General features: G+C 39.2%; 1 protein-coding gene across 5 annotated transcripts in view; it reads right to left on the bottom strand.

Moving 5' to 3' along the window:
* The window catches only part of AIG1 (androgen induced 1), a 297,796-nt gene that overhangs the window by 248,359 nt on the left and 31,768 nt on the right, over positions 1–17,669 (bottom strand). The window lies entirely within an intron of this gene.

Below are 17,669 nucleotides of genomic sequence, written 5' to 3'. Positions count from 1 at the left end.
ATCTTTCCAAAGTAATGTCAACTTAGATACGCTATGCTGTTTTCAAAAAAAAAAACACAAAAAACCTACCAGCTGTACACTCCCAAATCAATCACAAACTGAATTGCTTGTATCAGCTGTGTTTTGTTCGGACCCTCACAAACAGTACAGAGCAATTATTTGTGAAATTCCTAAAGTGGGGGGAAAGGTATTGAAGATCCAGAGCTGTGAACGGAGGCAGGCAACATACTGTGAAACAGCTTACCAAAAAAAAAAACCAAATCCGTTGCTGTCAAGTCGATTCCGACTCATAGTGACCCTATAGGACAGAGTAGAACTGCTCCATAGAGTTTCCAAGGAGCAACCGGTGGATTCGAACTGCTAATCTTTTGGTTAGCAGCCATAGCTCTTAACCACTACACCAACAGGGTTTCCTAAATCATATTAGAGACATTTTATTTGTATTTTTCTATTGCTTATGTGTACCATGCGGTCCATTGCAACTTAAAATTCATCAAGCTAACTGCGAAAAATGTAAAAATTCTACAAAAATGCATAAGTAGATCTTAATCAGGATTACCTTGAAGCATTACTTGGCTCCAGTCATCTTGCAGACTGGAATTTCCAACCCATCAACTCAGCATGACACATATACACACCATCTGGCTTTGAAGTCTTAGCAAGCTGGTTGCTCTTATTATTCTGTATCACACGTAGAAATGAAGCAGTCAACTGTCCCTTATCTCTCTAAGAAATATAAATCAAAACTGATCAGAATTAAAAAAAAAAAACTCTCCAGGATATTTTGGAGTGATTCTAATGTTTGTTCCTCTAGAATGTTCTCTACTGTTTAATTCTTTCTACATCTTCTCACCACCTTCTCAACTTTCCGCTTCAGGAAATCATAGCTGATTTCATGACGATGAAAATGTACCCACCTTCCATTCGTATTTCTCTGTTTTTGAGATGTGAGTGGTTTAGATTAAATTCACATAGTATTATTTCCCTTTGTTCTCTGGAATGCACTCAACTATTACAATTCTCTGTTTATGTTATAAAGCAAATTCATTCAACTTCTCCCATTTATTCCCCAAAATATATCATATAGTTTATTCAGAATAGGTTTTATTTCATTCTATTAGATCCCCTGCAATATCCAAAATTAAATTTAATTGCATTAAAGCTATAGTGTATAATATCAGATTATGTCATTAATTAGTTGGTAACTTTTATATTTTAGCCTAACTGGCTGTCTTTCTTCAGACAAGACCCAAGTATGTACCAAAGTAGGAAAATTAGCACATTAAGTAACGAATAAAATAGTTATTTATATGAATTCAAAAATGGTCACAGTTCAGCTGCCTTTACTAAATTGACCCCTTCGAGTAAGTTTTCCAATGGCTGGTATCTGCAGTGTACCAGCTCTTGGTTATGTTTACTTTTCTTAAGATTAACTGTAAAGTACACCATAATGTTTACCTTGAAGATTGTGCATATTTAAAAGTTAATTTTAGACATGGTAGACAGAAGAAACAAGACGACAGAACTCTGAAGGGTGGGAATGGAAATTAGAATGACATGGATTATGGAATGAAGGAAAACTGTAGAGAGAACAGATGGAACGAAGGCAGTGAGATTTATAGTTGTCATAAGCAAAGGCCTGGAGGGGTCCTCCATATGAGGATTAGAGCATTAATTAAAGAGAAAATGATAAGGAAACAAAAAATATGAAAAATCTACCTGGACCCTCTTCTAATTAGAGAATATAAAGTATAATTTAATCTTTAATAAACTTAAATGTAATTCATAAAAGTAGTTTCATATATATATATATATATATATATATATATATATATATATATATATATATATATATGGAAGCCATGGTGGTGTAGTGGTTAAGTGCTCTGCTGCTATCCGAAAGGTCAGCGGTTTGAACCCACCAGTTGCTCTTCGGGAGAAAGGTGGCGGTCTGCTTCTGTAAAGATTTAGAGCCTTGGAAACCCTATGGGGCAGTTCTACTCTGTCATATAGGGTCACTATGAGTCGGAATCAGGTTTGGTTACATATATATACACACACGCACATACGAAAACATGTATGTGTGTATGAGGAGCCCTGGTGGTGCAGTGGTTAAGAGTTATGGTTGCTAACCAAAGAGTTGGCAGTTTGAATCCACCAGCTGCTCCTTGGAAACCCTACAGGGCAGTTCTACTCTGTCCTATAGGATCACTATGAGTCAGAATCAACTCGACAGCAATAGGTTTTTTTTTTTTTTTATGGTATATGTATATGTGTGTGTATACATATATATACACACACATATAAATACATGTATATACACACACACAAGTGAGTACGCATATGCATGTATATGTATCTAATTTCTCCCATGTAGAAAGGTAACACATTTGGAGGAATGGTATGAGCTTGAGGCCTTCCTGTAACTCCCCTATAGTCATGTACCACATCACACTGTACAGCATAAAAAGCTATTTTGTTTTCGGTTCATAAAACTTTCAGTGCAGTTCTTAGCGGAACCCAACCCATGGCAATATATGTTCAATAAAGAGTGAATGTGGCTGAAGGAGTTAAACAACAGGTGGAAAGAATATAAGATTAGTAAAACAACAATGTCATGAAACAGTCTTCAAGGGATTTCCCTCCATTCCACAAATATCTTACTTTTTAATAGTGCACTAATCCTCCCTGTTATCGAGATTATGGGCAAATGCCAAAGATCTTTCAGCACCATGAGACAGTGACTCAGATATGAATGCAGAAGACTGGATTCTGCAAGGATTTCCTCTGTGTTTGTTTCCAGTGACTTCCTTGCCTGAGATATCTGAACATCCCAGAACAATTCTCCCACCATGGAAGTCCAAGATCAGTTACATGTTTGAATGCTACTCTGTATAGAAATGAATGCATTTAGAAGTACCACAGGCTCACTGTGCCTCCCTCATCCACCGAGACAATATCCATCAGACGTACCACGTGGTGAATTAGCCCTTACTACTCTTGGGGGAGGGGGGCAACCTGGACAAGCAAATATGGTTCACTCAAGCTAATGACTGCAGCACTATTTTTTCTAAATTTGTCATTTAAGTGATGAGCTTTAGGCCCAAGCCTTTTCAATGACCCTTCACCGCAAACATTTGTGAAGAGATGGACGAGCTGCATCATCAAGCTGGTGGTTTCAGAATGTGATTTAGAATCCATGCCCATGTGCACAGACATTTACCTCATACTGCTCTATCTCATTACTGAATCGATGAAGTAAGCCATAAGTCACTACTGGCAAGCAATCCTTTCAGACAGGAAAAAAAAGAAATAAGCTTTTCAGTCAGAAATAATGCACTTAGGTAAGCTGCTTTGGGAAGGAGGGCTTGTCAACCAAACTCATTACAGTATCACATAATCGTTTTCCATACATGATTAGCAAGAAGAACAGTCATCTAAAGAAGGCATTGGATATGCTTCACAAAGTAATGGGTACAATCATGCCATGTTCCATCAACAAACTGGTAAGAGTACAGCAGGGACTTTTCCAGAGACTCCATTCTCTGGAAAGAATGGAGAACTAATAATGGTAAAAAAAATTCCCCCTGGGGGTTCTGACTGAGCTTTGACAGCTACATGGTGGGGCCTATACTGATAGTGTGAGTTACTCAAAAATTGTGTAGGCTTAAAGTTGGTTTTTTTTTTTTTTTTTAACTATTAATATTTGTGTGAATCCTTTTTAAACACTGAACTAAACATACCATCAGTTTATTTGTTATGGATTGAATTGTGTCCACCAAAAATGTGTGTCAACTTGCCTAGGCCATGATTCTCAGTATTGTGTGGTTGTCCACCATTTTGTGATCTGATGTAATTATCATATGTGTTGTAAATACTAACTTCTATGATGTTAATGAGGCAAGCTTAGAGGCAGTTACATTAATGAGCAGGACACAATCTACAGGATTAGGCTGTATCTTGAGTCAATCTCTTTTGAGGTATAAAAGATGGAAGTGAACAGAGAAGAGAGGGGCCTCATTACCACCAAGAAAGAGGAAGCAGGAACAGAACACATCCTGTGCACTTGGAGTCTCTGTGCTGAAAAGCACCTAGACCAGGGGAAGATTGGTAAAAAGGACCTTTCCCCAAAGCCAACAGAGAGAGAAAGCCTTCTCCTGGAGCTGGCGTCCTGAATTCAGACTTCTAGCTTCCTAAAATGTGAGAGAATAAACTTCTGTTTGTTAAATCTATCCACTTGTGGTATGGCTTTAGATAACTAGATAACTAAGCAGCACTAAATAGCTAAGACAGCATTTCATATCAGGAGTGGGGTGCTGCTCTAACAGATACCTACAATGTGGAAGAGGTTTTGGAATTCAGTAATGGGCAGATGCCGGAAGAGTTTTAAGAGGCCTAATAGTAAAAAGCTTAGGTTGCCTTAAAGAGACTGTTGGCAGAATTATGTACATAAAAGGCAATTCTGACGAGGGCTAAGAATGAAGTGAGGAGAGCTGTAACAACAGAGATGGAAAAGGCCAGCTGTAACACCAGAGAAGCCGCAGCAGAGAAATGGCAACAGCAGACCAAGGAGACCTGTGTGAGAAAGTGTGGGAGCCAATCCATGGAATGAGAGCTAAGTGCTTTCCAGCAGGAGACTTCCTAGTGGTATGGGATGCTTCCAGGGATTTATGGAGCTAGGCGGACCTAGGCGGGGCGACGCATGGAGCGAGAGAGCTCAGTGCCTTCAGGCTGAGGTTTACTGGCAGAGCGGGTATCTCCAGGCACTTTTTGGCAGAGCTAAAGAGCTTTGTAACACATGCTCAAGCAGGGCAGAGGCCAGGCCAGCCCAAGAGGCCCAAGGAGCTGAAAGGCCAAGGAACTAGGAAGCAGAAGCTAAAGAGACAAGGAGCACAGGAAGCAGAGCTGTCTCAGTCTTGAAGGCTGGGCCACATCTTCTGGGGTCTCAAATGGTGGAACTAAAGCCTGCTGGGTTTCAAAGGGTGGGGCCACAGGCTCCTAGGTTTCAAAAAGTCAGGTCTTCACAAACTCGGTTCCGGAGTACAGGGCTGCTGTTCACACGTGTCAGGGTGATGAGGCCAGATCCACCGGCCAAAGCTGAAGAGGTGAGGCTGCCATGCCCAAAGGGCAGAAGTATGGCCTGCCAGGGGCCGTGGGGGTAGGGTTGCCACTGAGACAGACTAGGAGAATGGGACTGCCCAAATCTGAGGGAGCAGACTTACTGTCCCAGTGGGTCTGGAAAGAGGAGCCAAAGCTCAGGGTAGAGGGGCCTCCACCCAGAATCCAGACAGTGTGCCCAACACCCAGAGTCTGGAGAGTAGGCCCATTGTCTAAATGGTCTCAGAGAACAGAGGATTATTTTCAAGCCTTGAGAGCTAAGGTAATATGTTCTGCTGGATTCTGGACTTGCTTGGTGCCTGTTATCCCTTCTTTCCCTCCAATTTCCCCCATTTGTAATGGAAATGTCTACCTTGTGCCTGTTCCACCATTGTACCTTGGAAGCAGATAACTTGTATTCTAGATTTCACAGGTGAAGAGGAATTTTGCCCCAGGATGGAATTTGCACTTGGAGTTGATTTAAGACTTTTGGGACGATATTATGTGGTGAATGTGTTTTACACATGGCAAGGATGTGAATGTTGGGGGGACCAAAGGATGGAAAGAATACAACCTTCCTAACATTATAAAATGTATTATATGCTACAAATTTTTACTCACAGTAACAATTTACCTCAGTAGAGGATGATTTAAGTACCCAAAATAATCATTAAAGAACTAGATAAATTTGAAACTTAAATAAAGGAATTTGATCCGAATTAGGATCAGATCAGATCAGAACTTAACTGATGAGATGATATAGAATCAGATAATCATATATGCTATGCACAATCTACATATAATCAACTAAATTACGTGTATTAAGAGCATATATATGCAGGTGAAATTGTGTTGATAAAGTAAATTACAAAGGCATAGTCCCTGTGTGTGCTTAGAGGCTGCTATTTTAAATATTTATAAATATATTGATTATGGTCTACCATTGAGTCTACATGAAGGCTATGCTTATGCAATTGCAAATAAATACTTGGCAGAGAACTGAACAGTTAAAATAATCATGGTGGTATTTCTCTATTTCTAAATGCTGACTTCTGCCTTCCAAAATAGGATCTTCAGGACAAAAGCTTCCAATAAGTTCTTACTCATTATCAGACAATATTGCTATTATTAACTCAAACTGGTCATTGTTTTGCCATATTAACTTTTCTAATATACCATTTTGGAGTTAACTGGTATAAAAACCCATATAAAAACCGATTATGACTCATAGTGACGCCGCTATAGCACAGAGTAGAACTGCCCCATAGAGTTTCCAAGGAGCGCCTGGTGGATTCGAACTGCCGACGTCTTTGGTTGGCAACCGTAGCTCTTAACCAGTGTACCACCAGGGTTTCCTAATTGGTATACAGCCTAAAAATAAAATAAAATGAACCATTCTTTACATTTATTTGGTCTGCTATTTCATCTACGAACCCATAATATTCACCTCTAGATGAGTCAGAATCGACTCGACGGCACTGGGTGGGTTAGATTAAGAGTATTTATACAAGCCCAAAGTCCTTGTACTTTGACAAAGTATGAAGCTATTGCTAGAAGTGTCCAACCACCAAACTTGAGTGGCAACAATGCTAGTGGGACTATATATTAGTTCAATTACTTTGGAAAATAATGGCATTATCTAATAAAGTTGAAGATGTGTATACCTATGAACAGTCTTAAGTACGCCTCCTGGTATCTAGAATATAGGACTTGGAGTGGGAACGGAGTTAAGTATATGCTTCAACCGTTTAGACTAGCATGAAATTACAAGAAGAATAAGAAAGAGGAGGAGGAGAACAAGAGCAAGATGGAGGAGAAGGAGAGGAAGGAGGTGATGAGGAGGAGGAGAAGTGGTCCAGTTATTTATTACATAAGGAACTAAGAAATACACCTAGTTCAAGAAAACAAAATAAATACTGCCATTCTTTTCTTAACCTAAGTTTCTATTAAGGAACAACTTTTTCTTATAGATTGAAAGTAGTTTAATAGATATAATTTTGAGTCATAACTAAAGTGTAACATGATTTTCTTCTACTTTAAAGACAGGGACATTTAGAACAATGAACTGTAAATTTATGTTAGGTTTTAGAATAGACTTTCTTAATCTTTTTAAAAAACGGGAAGTTTGATATAAAGAAATCATTAAGCTATGGTAGGAGAGTAAATATAAGATGTAAAGAGAACTCTAAAAGGTGGCCTAGGGCTCAAAGGACAGCACCAGAGGAGAAAAAACTTGAAGGGAACTCCTCCCCAAGAAGGAGCTTCAGCCCTCATTGCAAAAGTGTGGTTGCAGCCTACTGGATGGCAAAGAAGTTTTCTGGGCTCCCTGGGTCATATCTGGTTCACAGCCACTGGGTAAGCAGAAAGCATCCCTCCTAGGTGCAGGAGAGCAGCCACTGATGGGCAGATACACAGAAGTCATGGTACCACTGTGGGCAGGAGGTCTGGAGTGTGTGGTGTCCTTGTTGGGTAGGGTCACAAGGCCTGAATGGGGCTGTGAGGTCACTCAGGGGCTGCACATTCTGCGTGTGTGGCTAGGGCAGAGCAATACTAGATGTCTTCATACTCACACCACTGACCAATGGTGCAGCAGGCAGACAGCAAAAGGAGTCCTTTCCCCCTGCTATGTCCTTCAATGCCCTCTATTAAGAAAGAGCAATATCATCCTCACTGTTAAGAAGAAATACTTAAAATGTCCAGTCCATTATCTAAGAGCAGGTATTGAAGGGTAAATTCGGAGCAGAGAGGCAATCTGTATTATTTCATTGAATTCACCATGACTGCATTATTTTTTGTGTATCTATTTTTTTCTTTTTATATATTTTTTAAATAATTTTTATTGTGCTTTAAGTGAAAGTTTACAAATCAAGTCAGTCTGTCACATGTAAGCTTATATACACCTTACTACATACTCCTATTTACTCTCCCCCTAATGAGTCAGCCCGCTCCCTCCTTCCAGTCTCTCCTTTCGTGACTGTTTTGCCAGTTTCTAACCCTCTCTACCCTCCTATCTCCCCTCCAGACAGGAGATGCCAACACAGTCTCAAGTGTCCACCTGATACACGTAGCTCACTCTTCATCAGCATCTCTCTCCAACCCACAGTCCAGTACCTTCCATGTCTGATGAGTTGTCTTCGGGAATGGTTCCTGCCCTGGGCCAACAGAAGGTTTGGGGACCATGACTGCCGGGATTCTTCTAGTCTCAGTCAGACCATCAAGTCTGGTCTTTTTATGAGAATTTGGGGTCTGCATCCCACTGTTCTCCTGCTCCCTCAAGGGTTCTCTGTTGTGCTCCCTGTCAGGGCAGTCATTGGTTATGGCCAGGCACCATCTAGTTTTTCTGGTCTCAGGATGATGTAAGTCTCTAGTTCACGTGGCCCTTTGTGTCTCTTGGGCTCATAGTTATCATGTGACCTTGGTGTTCTTCATTCTCCTTTGATCCAGGTGGGTTGAGACCAATTGATGCATCTTAGATGGCTGCTTGTTAGCATTTAAGACCCCAGATGCCACACTTCAAAGTGGGATGCAGAATGTTTTCATAATAGAATTTATTTTGCCAATTGACTTAGAAGTCCCCTTAAGCCATAGTCCCCAAACCCCCACCCTTGCTCCACTGACCTTCAAAGCATTCAGTTTATCCCAGAAACTTCTTTGCTTTTGGTCCAGTCCAGTTGAGCTGACCTTCCATGTATTGAGTATTGTCCTTCCCTTCACCTAAAGTAGTTCTTATCTACTAACTAATCAGTAAAAAACCCTCTCCCACCCTCCCCCACCTTGTAACCACAAAAGAATGTGTTCTTTTCAGTTTATACTATTTCTCAAGATCTTATAATAGTGGTCTTATACAATATTTGTCCTTTTGCAACTGACTAATTTCACTGAGCATAATGCCTTCCAGGTTCCTCCATGTTATGAAATGTTTCACAGATTCATCACTGTTCTTTATTGATGCGTAGTATTCCATTGTGTGAATATACCATAATTTATTTAACCATTCATCCGTTGATGGACACCTTGGTTGCTTCAAGCTTTTTGCTGTTGTAAACAGAGCTGCAATAAACATGGGTACGCATATATCTGTTCGTGTAAAGGCTCTTATTTCTCTAGGGTATATTCCGCGGAGTGGGATATCTGGGTTGTATGGTAGTTCTATTTCTAACTATTTGTTTATTTTTATTGTGGTGAAAATATACACAACAAAACACTGGCCAACTTAACAATTTCTCCATGTATAATTCAGCGACATTGATTACATTTTCATGGTGTGCAATCGTTATCACTATCCTTTTCCAAATCATTGCTGTTGTTACTGTTGTGTGCCCTAGAGCCAATTCTGACTCATAGTAACCCCACGTGACAGAGTAGAATTGTCCATAATGTTTTCTTGGCTGCAATCTTTACGGGAGTAGATCGCCAGGTCTTCTCCCGCAGAGCCACTGGGTGGGTTTCAACCACCTTTGTGCCACCAGGGCTCTTTTTCCAAATCATTTCACCACCATTAATATAAACTCAATTCTCCCTAAGCAAAAACTTCCTCTTTCCCCCTCCCTCCTACTCCTGGTAACCACTAACCATCTTTGGTTTTTATATATTTGCTTATTTCACTTAAGTGAGATCATACAGTATTTGTCCTTTGCGACTGACTTATTTTGCTCAGGGTGTTTTCAAGGTTCATCCATGTTGTGGCATGCATCAGGGCTTCATTTCTCTTTATGGCTGAGTATGCATTAATTTTTAATAGGTATTTCAGTTATTCTTATGAGATGCAGAAGAATCAATGAAAAATATACATCTTTAAAAATATTTCAGACCGACAATCTCCTGACTTTTGTCCATTTAATTAGTTTCTGAAGCTGATAGAGACATTATCTTAACACTTAACATTATCTTAACACTTAATATATGGTAGAAAAATCAAAGTGGTCTAATTTGCTACTAATTTGTTATAACTGTGTTAGAGAAGGCTGAAGTGAATGGCCAAAACTCAATTTTAAATGTGTGCTGAAAATCAGCCAATCTTTACCATGCCTTTTCTGTTCATACCGGAACTGTCTGTAATGAAAAAAAATAGGAAATAATTTTCATGCGCACAGACTGAACAATGGATAAATAGAAGTATTAAAAGAATATCATACAGCAGTGAAACAAATTGTCTTAAGTTACATGTATCAGCATGGATGAATCAAACAAGCATAATGTTCAACAATAAAAGCAAGTTACAGAGAACTGAACAATCATGATACCACTTACACGAAGTTTTAAATGAAATGCCAAATAGGCACCTGAAACTTTTTTTTCTTTTTCAGTTGCTGTCAAGTTGATTCCAATTCATGGTGACCCCATATGTGCAGAGTAGAACTGCACTTCATAGGGTTTTCAAGGTTGTGACCTTTCAGAATTACATTACCAGGCCCTTCTTATGAGGCACCTTTGGGTAGACTTGAATTGCCAACATTTTGGTTAGTAGCCCTGAGCTGAACCATTTGCACCACCTAGGGACTACTATCTCAAACTCGAGAGATCCAAAATTGAAGTCCTCATGTTCCCAACAAATCTGCTTCTCCCATAGTGACCCTCATTTCAGTTGATGGCCACTCCAACCTTATAGTTATGCATTCCCAAAAGCTTCCTAATACAATTCATTAACAAATCCTGTTGGCTCTATCTTAAATAATCTTCTGAATCTGACACTTTGTGTCACTTCTACTACTACCTCACTGGTTCAAGCCACCACCATCTCTTACTTGAATGGTTGTCCTCCATCTGGTCACCCTACTTTTCTGCTTCCCTTCAACTTATGCTATACAGCAATTGGAGTGATGCTGTCAAAAGTCATATTGTGTCACTCTGCTCAAAATCCTCCAATCGTTTCCTGTCTCATGCCTAATAAAAGCCAAAGTCCTTGACCACATGTCCCAAGGGCCCTCCTCTGTCCCTACCATTAGCCCTCTCACTCACTCTGCTCCGGTCCCACTGGTCTCCCAGGTTGGGACCTTTGTACTTGCTATTTCTCAAGTTACTCCCTCACTTCCTTCAGATCCTCATTCAAACTCCAGCTGGTGGTGAGACTTTCCCATCACGCTCCCTAAAATTGGAACTCCTCCCTAACATTCCTAACTCATCTTTCTTGACTTTTTTTTTCTTCACCAGAGCAGTTTTTATACCTTCACCCCTGCACTAGAATCTAAGCTCCATTAGGGCATGCGCTTTTGTATATTTTCTTCACTGCTAAGTCCCTGGCAGACAATAAATATTCACCAGATCAATGAGTGAATAACTGAATTTTAAGTCTTCTCATTTTCTTTCTTAGAAAACAGGGCCCTGCCTTGCTCAAAGTCATTCAGCAAATATGTTTTGAAGCCTGAACGTGAACCAACATCCTTTGACTTAAATCTCACACTCTTTTCTACCACACATTCTTATCATCTTATACACTCCACATTCTTATCATCTGAGAAGCTGAGCCTGGCTTTATCATTACTTTCAATCCCAAATATCTACCAGTGAATGACTCATAGGAAGAGCTCAATAAATGATCTCTAAGGATAATTTTTTTTTTTTAAGATAGAAGGAGCCCTGGTGGCATAGTGGTTAAGAGTTCAGCTGCTAACCAAAAGGCCGGCAGTTCAAATCCACAAGCCACCAGTGGATTTGAATTGCCAACCTTTTGGTTAGCAGCCGTAGCTCTTAATCACTGCACCACCAGGGCTCCATTGTTGTTGTCAAGTACCATCAAGATGGTTCTGACTCATAGTGACCTTATGCTCAACAGAATGCTGACCCTATGTTCAACACTGCCCAGTCCTGTGCCATCCTCACAATCATTGCTATGTTTGAGCTCACTGTTGCACCCACTGTGTCAATCCATTTCATTGAGGGTTTTCCTCTTTTTCCTTGATCCTCAACGTTACCAAGCATGATGTCCTTCTCCAGGGACTGGTCTCTCCTAATAACATGTCCAAAGTACATGAGATGAAGTTTTGCCATCCTCACTTCTAAGGAGCACTCTGGCTGTACTTCTTCCAAGACAGACTTGTTGATTCTTCTAACAGTCCATGGTATATTCAATATTCTTTGCTAACACTATAACTCAAAGACATCAATTCTTCTTTGGTCTTCCTTATTCACTGTCCAGCTTTTGCATATATGTGAGGCAATTGAAAATACCGTGGTATGTGTCAGTCCTTAAAGTGACATCTTTTCAACACTTTAAAGAGGTCTTTGGTGGCAGATTTGCCCAATGCAATAGTTGTTTGATTTCTCGACTGCTGCTTCCATGGGCATTGATTGTGGATCCAAGTAAAATGAAATCCTTGACAACTTCAATCTTTTCTCCATTTATTGTGATGTTGCTTACACAAATTATATATATGGTCAGTAACATTATAGTCACTTACAAGTGCTGACTATGTGCCAGGGTCTTTACTTGGTGCCTCTCAGGCACAATCTTATTTAACTGCCAACAAAGTCCTAAAAGAGAGGCTTTATATGACCATTTTACCAACTGTGCATCTGTAATAAGCAGAGGTAGAGTGATTTCCTCAAGCTGGTATATATTCCTATATCAGTCAGCAAAGTAGGCCTCTTGACTTCAATGCAATGTTTTTATTTCATCACACAAAAGCTTCTTTTAAATACAAAAATAACAGACATAACAACATATTTGTCTTGCCTCCCATGGGTAAAAAAATGCGAATATTTTGACTCTGAAACTCACAGCCTTCTATTACATTTCTCCACATTCACTTACAGATTTACTTAATTCTTACCCATCTCATTTAATCCTCACAAATACTATAAACTAGGTACTCCAATAATCCCTGTTTTGCAGATGAAGAAATAGAGGGACAAAGAAACATATTATACTCAGCATGATCCCAAATTTACATAACCTATGTACACAAAGAAATAATGGTCTAAAAATAAAGCATGTAGCTGGATACTTTAAACAACTGACAATCATAATACTATAATGGTATACAGTATACCATGTTGTTGTTGTTAGTTGCTGTCAAGGCAACTCTGACTCCTGGTGACTATATATAACAGAACAAAATGTTGCCCAGTCCTGCGCCATCTTCATGATTATTGGCATGTTTGCAGTCATTGTTGTGGTTGTTTTGTCAATCCATCTCACAGAGAGTTTCCCTCATTTTTGCTGACCCTCTGACCTTACCAACCAGAATGCCCTTTTCTAGGCATTGGTCTTTGCTGATGATGGTAACTGTGCTCTGTTGTTCAAGTATCTGTTCTTGACATTCACTGAAAATGTTATCTTAGATTAACTGACAATTTTCAAGTGTAAATTACACATTTACAACTTGAACATTTTATTCTAGTCATAATTCACAGTGTCTAATTGTTAATAAAATTAAAAGAGTACCCACCTCATGTTTGCTCATATTTTCTTTCTCTCCCTGCTGCCACTCCCCGCTTCGCCCATTTTCTTTCCCACGTATTTTAAAGTGAACTCAGAGGAGTTTTTTCCATTCATATTTCTGAGAAATTGTTGAAAACTTGTAACAAAAACAGCAAGCTGAGGCAGTAAACTCACTATGTAAAAGGTTCTTGCAGAATTTTCCCTTGGGAATTATCTAGCATTATTTTAAACCAGTCATGTTGGTTTTTAGGAGACAAACAACAACAACAAAAAAATCCAGCATTAAATCTTGTACCCTTATGAGATTTCAAAAATGGATATGTTTTGATAGCTCAAGCTTCTGGATATACTTTTCTACTAACTTTGCTGCTGTTCAGGACCATGAGATGGTTGAAATAGTAACCCATGTGTTTGGGTTAGTTGTTAGTTTGGAATTTTGTTTACGATCAGATTAGGTTAACAAAATGGTTATGGTGTTTCCCTTTTCTAAGAAAATCCACCAATGATTCAAAAGGTCATTCCAGAATTTCTCACAGTGTGAGAGATACATCTATTGAATCAGTTTGGGGGAAAAAGGATAATTTAAAAAATTCTTTAAAATTGTGACTATCTACAGCCTGGGCTAGTTTCTGGAAAGGAACTGTAGACATGTTAATCTATTGTGGAAGCATACATGCTGATTCCCCAGCATATGTCTTCCTATGTACTCAAGTTTATTTATTTGTTTATTTTTTACCATTCCAAACCACTATCATTTTCCCACAAACTGACAACTAATTCATGTCTTTAGTTTGTAAATGCTTTTTACCTCAACCTGGAATGTTTTTCTAATTCTTGTCTACTAGAAAACTGGGGTTGGGGTAGAAAACTATTATTTATCCTTTGAAGCCTGGCTCAGCTCTCTCCTTGACAGAGTATAGCTGAAGTGACCATATCTACCTTTGGTGCCAAGATTTTATATTGACACCTTTGAGTTATAAGAACTTTGAGAATATGATGAAGCTATGGCCTCATATGCACAAACACTCAATTTTGCATTCAATTTTAGGGACTCTCCAAGTCCCCTGAACCTCATTCATGGTCCTTAGAGTCTATGGGCCACCAGTTATAAACCCCTACTCTAGACAATCCTATGTAAAAGATAGATGACCTCAGTCCAGATGAATTAGTCTCTGACCCTCTTCGACTGCTACAATATCAATTCATCCTAAACTGCCTAAGACTCTGGCCATTGCCCTCAAGGCCTAGGAGGATACCTGTGGAATAACCTTCAACCACTAAGTGTGTCCTCCTGGATATCGAAGGAGGGAAGCCAAAATGTAACGATCCTATTCTGCTGGATACCTTTCAGGCAACATGGTATCTGTAAAATAACTAGATTGAGCTTTTCAAGGTTTTAGATTCTCTTTATTCACCACATAGGCAAGCATTTCAGACAAAGTCAGGGTGGACGAAACTCTGATCTCAAAGTTAGAATTTTTTGCAAGGGAGCTCCTAGGCACACAAAACAAGGTGCTGATTCTTTTAAATCTCAACTAAGCATCCTAAAATGATGTCAAATGCTTATATCTCTCCTATCAAACCACACAATGTTTGTTTACTTGTTCAGGTACCGCTTGTTAATATTTTCGCTCCCACACAACCTCTGTGTCTGGAGAGCTAAGTGTACACTCCCTGGAGATTGACTGGTAAAACTGGCTCTGGGGTTGCTAGGAATTTTCCTGGAGATTATCTTTACTTGGAGGATTACCTCTCCATGCATCATTTCTCTAGGGATCCCTGTGTACACTTAAATAGAACTCTCCCAGACCCAGAATCAGGTGCTCCTTCTTCCATGCTTTTAAAATACCTGTAATGCTACACTCATCAAATTGCACAGTAATTATCTGTTGATGTTCCTGTCTCACTTTCTATGCTTTGAGAGTCCCATGGGTAGAGATGATGTTTTATTCATCTTTGCATCCCCAGAGCCTAACACAATGCACATTTATAAAAGCACCCATGGAAGCAGGACACAAACATGAAGGACAAGTTCCTTGTCTTCAAGAAGTTCAGAACAGGGGTGACAAAGATAAACAAACACTTATAATATGGTATAATCCATACAGGTGGGGAGAACAAGGGATGAGAAGAGGTTTTTCCTACAGCATGTCATATCTGAGTTGAGTTTTGGAGACTGAGTAAGAGCCAGTGCACAGAAGGAAGGTGATGTATAAGGAGGGCAGTGTGGCTGGTCTGGGCAGAAACAACAGAAATTATAATGGGAAGGTACAATGTGATGGAAGAACTACAAGTAGTTCTGTGTAACAAGCATATGTGCTGAAAAAGGAGCAGTGTCAAGAGATGAGACTGGAGAAGCAGAGAGTCTCAATTATGACAAGATTTTTTTATGCCATGTTAAGGAGTTTGGCCTTTATCCTGAGGGAAAAATTGAACCGCTGTAGAAGTTTAAATGGAGAAATAGCAAATTTTGAGAAAAGATCACCCTGAGAGCAGATAACCGGTTGTAGGATTATAGGGTGACAATATCACTGTTTAAGTATAAAACTGTGAGATTATGTGGGAACCAAAAAAAGAGAGAATGGATATACAGAAGGCCAGGACTGGAAAAATATTAAGGAGGAAGACAGCCAGGATGTTGTCACTGGATATGGGGTGTTAAAGGAGAAAAAAGAGTCAATAACCACATACTTGTTTCAGGCCTAGTGGAAAGGGTGCCATTCATCAAGATATGGAACATGTTAAAAAGGAAATAAATGTTGACGTGTTAAGTGTGAGGTTCCTTTTTGTCATTTAAATCGAGAGGTTGGGCAGATAGTTGGATATATCTGTTTGTAGTCTAGGCTATTTCAAAAACAGTTTTCAAAGACTTCAGAGTACTTGCTTGTCAGTGAACCCATGGGAGTGAACAAGTTCCATCCAAATAAGAGCTCAGTCTGGAGCTAGGCATTTGAGCTGGGCTTGTGGAACACCAACATTTATGGAAGGTAGAGTGCATGTAAAATGGTTTGAGAAAGACTGTCAGAGAGATGGGAGGAAGACCAGTAGAGGATAATAAATGTCAAAGTAGCCAAGAAAGAATAGTTTAATGGAGGAGGAGCATTTCAATTACCTCAAGTGTTGAACAGAAGCTGGAAAAATGAAATCTTTTTCTACTGGATCAGGCAACTAGGAGGTCTTTGTGTCTTGGTGAGAGCGGTTTCAATGTACTTGATAAGTCAGAAGGCAGTGTGAGAAATGAATTGGAGATGAGATACTGAAATCAGTGAGTAGGAAGTATTTTTTTCCAAAGCACAAATGGGAAATGGAAGAAAAATACACTGATTCATGTATGATTTATGAACTTCTGACTTTTTTTTTAATTTAATGAGAAATACACTTGATGGCAAATGCAACAAATTTTTCCCTAACCCAATCACCCTGATAATATTTTAATCAATAGTTTCAAAACTTTTACTTTCTGGGGATTGCTTAGTGAAGATAAGTCAAAGATTTAGGAAGGTAGGTCTAGGGCATAATCTATTTGTTTAGAATGGTCAATTGTTTTGCATCAATGAACGCGCTTCAGATTCTTTAAATATGCATTGGTTTCTTCATTCAACTGTGTAATTACCTAAGGCATTAAGTAAGTCTGCTTCTCAATATACTCTGCCATTCGTCCCACACACATCTGCTGCTTTTAAGCATATTCCAAAGATTCCATCTGGACAAGACATATAGCATCTCACCTACCTCAAGCCAACAAGACAAAAAAAGACACCTCCTCCTCCAGGTGCAAGGGCACTTCCTTTCTCCAGTTTCAAAATAGAATTTCTCTGTAATGCTTTGTTTAAGGGTATGAGTATAAAGGAAGATTTTGCTCCTATCTAGCCTAGAATCAGCTCTTTACTAAAAAGCAGTCCCTAACTAGGAATAGATGTAATGAAAAATATGCATGGCCTCCACACAGAAAACCACAAAACTTTACTAAAATAAGGTTAAAGAAGATCTAAAGAAATAGATGAATATACTGTGTTCCTGGGAGATCCAATATTGTAAAACACCAGTTCTCCTAAATTGATTATAGATTCAGTGTTACCCCAATTAATAACCTAATTTTTTGAATGTGAGATTTGACAAGCCAATTCTAAAATTAAGTGGAAATGCAAAAGACCAAGAATAGTCAAGACAATCTTGAAAAACAACAAAATTG

The sequence above is a fragment of the Loxodonta africana genome, chromosome 1, assembly GCF_030014295.1.
Source record: "Loxodonta africana isolate mLoxAfr1 chromosome 1, mLoxAfr1.hap2, whole genome shotgun sequence".
NCBI classification, from domain to species: Eukaryota; Metazoa; Chordata; class Mammalia; order Proboscidea; family Elephantidae; genus Loxodonta; species Loxodonta africana.
Note: the sequence above shows the minus strand (reverse complement) of the source record. Positions and strands in the feature narration are given on the sequence as shown.